This window comes from Echinops telfairi, unplaced genomic scaffold, assembly GCF_000313985.2.
Source record: "Echinops telfairi isolate 266 unplaced genomic scaffold, ASM31398v2 ScPeMD7_7467;HRSCAF=8505_1, whole genome shotgun sequence".
NCBI lineage: Eukaryota > Metazoa > Chordata > Mammalia > Afrosoricida > Tenrecidae > Echinops > Echinops telfairi.
Window position 1 is genome coordinate 12,712,314 of NW_022111368.1, and position 4,187 is coordinate 12,716,500.

The window sequence follows — 4,187 nt, forward strand, 5'->3', positions numbered from 1 at the left end:
CCATCAGATTGAGTCCCTGCAGCACAGAGGAGAGCTGCCTGGGAGAGCTTTCTAGGCCTCCATCTTTACCGGAGCCGGTTGCCGGCTTTCTCTTTCACAGTGTCACTGGCGGGCTTGAACCGCAGCTTTCAGTGAGCCAGCTTGGCATTGCACGCTAACACTACCCTGAGGAGAGTAGAACTTAAAACAAAAAAAATTATGGGGGAGCCGAACCTTAGGCTTTTTTTGTAGACATTGCAATCAGTGCTTTCAGCTGTACCTCATTTGGAGCGCCTTTGTTCAGTACTGTATTGATGAGTGTGTTTGCCCTGTGCTGAGGTAGAGGTGACCACCTGGGATGCTTATGTAGAGTGTTGTAGCAGAGGTGATGTTGAGTAAGGAAGTGTTGGGCTGTGAATGACAAGGTCGGCGGTTCAAACCCACCAGCCTCCCCATGGGGGAAAGATGTGAGGCTATCTACTCCCAGAAAGGCGTGTCTCCTTAGAAACCCTACAAAAGGAGAAACCCTACAACTTGGAGACCTGTTAATGGCAGTGAGTGTCACTGATCTAGATACTGGCTTATTCTGATGGGCAGCTTCATACTGACCTTAGTGGTGGGGCTACTATAGTGGGGCTGGCAGTGGGGAGATGGGGTTCTAGTGTGTCTGAGCGTGCGGCGTTAAGCCTCAGCAGGACAGATATGGGTGATGGCGGTTAGCTGCCATGCAGTCAGGCTCCAACTCCATGCACAGTGAGACCAGATCTTTGTGACTCGTCGGGGCTTTTAGGGACTGATACTCTGCAAGTACATCACCAGGCCTTTCTTCCTAGTCTATCTGACTGGAACATCACTGAAACCCGTTCGACACCGTAGCAGCATGCAAGCCTGTATCTGGGTTATATGTCGCAGTCTGGGCTTTGGTGGAGCACATTGCATGTTGGTCATGCAGTGCTCTGTGGGAGGGTCTTGTGGGAGCCCAAGACAGTGCCCGGTGGACGAGGCTGTAACTCCAGGTCGGGAGAGAAGGGAAGGATGCTGGTGGAGGGGTCTTGCGGTGAGCATGATGGTAGCTGGGAGGGGGCCAAGCTCTCGGGCGCAGGAAGAGGCTGTGTGGAGGAGAGCTCAGAGGGCTGCACGCCCCTCATGAGACTGTCCAGGTAGAATCAGGTCAGCCACCTTAACATTACGTTTCCTTGGTGGCCAGTGGCCAAAGCCAGTGTGGGTGGTTGGGTGGGTGGAAAGGGAGTTCAAGTGCAGGCATGTGTGTGCTACTTTGCAGAAAGCTTTGCTGTGACAGTGAAGAGGATGGGACTTAGACCCAGAGAGGCCTGGTGTGTTCGGGAGGCAATGGTCAGCTCTGGGGAAGGGGGCAGAGAAAGGGAAGAAAGAGGTGGAAAGGATTGGGGACAGAGGGTTGCAGGGGTGGGAGTGGGGCCACACAAGATCCCCTGCTGTAGGGCTGGATATTTCCGGGAGTCAAGCTGGGCAAAGAAAAGGCTAGAGCTGGTTTTTGTTTATTCTGGGAAGTAGGAGGGGGAGAAGTAGACAGGAAAATGGATTTTAAATTCATTAATATGAGTACCAGTAGATAGCGGGCAAGATCCTTCCGAGACGAGATCCGCCCATATCACCCCACCTGCGTTTCCTGGTCATTAGATGGTGGTTGGCTTTCAATAACCTTACGCATGAGGTGCTGCAGAACGTTTGTGGGACAGTTCGATGACCCTTTCCATTTTTTCCACCTACTCTCTGTAGCCCCTTCGTACGTACCTGGATTCCCATGTTTCACACAAGTCGAGAGGCAGCTTCATGACCGTGTATGGTGCAGCTCACCACTCCGTGACCTGTGTTGCACTGAGGTCACCGGCAGAGAACCGCAGCTTCATGCACACACATCACAGACTCGGCGTCCCGGGCGGGGAAATAGGATGGTGTCTCTTATTTGCTTGTAGATAGCTGTATGCCTCTGCCCTCTGCCTCCTCACATGCCCAGTCAGTCTGAACAGCACAACCAGGGAAGCCGGGACACCCCAGGAGGGAGGCCAGGGGCTCTGAGCCAGGCCGACTGCTCCCCCAAGCAGGACCTCACCTCTGGGCTGGCATCTAAGCCTCTGCCCTTGAGTAGTAGCCTGGCACAGCAGGCTAAGCGCTGGGCTGCTAGGAGTGAGGAACACGCAGCTCTCTGCTGCCATACAATATAGTCCCTGGAAACCCCAGAATCTGCTCTGTCTACAGTGGTCGATGCGAGCCGGACTCTGCTTGTTGGCAGTGGAATGAATACTCACTCACTCACTCAACTATTGTGCCCTGGTGCTCTTCTGATAACCTGGTGTGAGTGTTTTGTAACTTAGGAGTGATGTGTGTTTTGAAAAGCCCCACCTTATTGAAGGTTAAAGCAATAGAGGTGAGTGAGCGCCCGGCTGGTAAAAGCGAAGGCTTTTTGTATATTGTCATCAGTGTTAGTGTTGATATTGAGGTGTGTTAAATACAACTGTCAGCTAGTCATTTCCGACTCGTGACCCTAGTGCAGTGGTTCTCAACCTTTCTAATGCTGTGGCCCCTTAATACAGTTCTTCATGTTGTGGTGACCCCCCAACCATAACCTTATTTTCGTTACTACTTCATCACCGTAATTTTGCTACTGTTACGAATTGGGCGACCCCTCTGAAAGGGTTGTTGGACCCCCAAAGGGGTCGTGACCCACAGGTTGAGAACTGCTGCCCTAGAGGGACAGGAGGCTAGAACTAACAGCCCCTGTGGGTTTCTGAGACTGTTAACTCTTTCCAGGAAAGAGTAGGAAGCCGCCTTCCTCTTTCTCCTGTGGAGCAGCTGGTGGTTTTGAACTGCTGACCTTGCATTTAGCAGTCCATCGAGCCACCACTACTAGTTGGAGTTTATGCAAACCCTGCTTTGTGCCTGGAACTGCTCAGTGATTTCACACACACACACACACACAGATTACACACACACACACACACACAGTGAACACACACACACACACAGTGAACACACACACACACACACACACGACTTAAAAAGTTTGCAGGAAAGTTATCTTTTAATTACACTTTCCCACAAATGATCCGAAGGCCCTCGTGCGTTACGTTTCATTTAATCTAATCTGACCCCCCACTAGGAAGTTGGCAGGAGTGAGGAGGCCGAGGTGTAGAGATCTGAGCTGGTGGGGAGGAGAGTCCAGGCAGGACCCCAGGATGAATCCTTGAAACCTGTCTTCCCAGGGGCAGGGCAGCTCTGGTGTTCTGTGGTGGGGACTTCTCACACATAGGGAAGGGAAGGAGGGGCACAACTTTAATTTACTCAGCAAAGATGTTCACTTGGTTTTCTAAAACCCATCAACAGCCGCCCCTCTCACTAGAATGTCATGGAACCTTTCCTTTTGAAGCGAGGACAGTTTGTTAAAGCACCCCTCTCAGAACTTAGTCCGAGCTTCGGTTTTCTGTATCTGTGGAGTGAGAAGAATAGTACCTACCTCAGCACATTAGGAGCCCTAGTGACACTTGTCGGGGGTACACGTTAACAAGGACTGCCAACCGCCAACGTCAGCGGTTCAAAACCACAGCCACTGCAAGGCAGAGCCATGAGACTATCTGCTCCGGTAAAGGTGGACAGGCTCGCGAGTCCTGTGTAGCGTCTCCATGGGTTGGAATTGATTGGACGGCAATGGGTTCTGCCTCATAGCTGAGTGAGAACTAAAGGATAATCTGCTGAGAGCAGCGGTTCTCAACTTGTGGGTCTGGACCCCTTGGGAGTTGAACGATCCTCTCACAGGGGTTGCCTAAGACCATCGGGAAGTACGTATTTCCAAAGGTCTTAGGAACCGAGACACGGCTCTCTAGGTGGGTCTGCCCACATGCAGTTATGCCCACATACGAGTACCCAGCGTGAAGACCCATGCTTCAAGACAAAATTTCGTTTATTTGTCATTAGAAATCAGTATTTCACACTATATAATTACATATTGTTTTGTGATTAATCACTGTGCTTTCATTATGTTCAATTTGTAACAATGAAAATACATCCTGCATATCAGATATTTGCATGACAATTCATAACAGTAGCGAAATGATAGCTATGAAGTAGCAATGAAAATAATTTTATGGTTGGGGGTCACCACAACATGAGGAACCGTATTAAAGGGTCATGGCATTAGGAAGGTTGAGGACCACTGACTTAGAGCTTTGCCA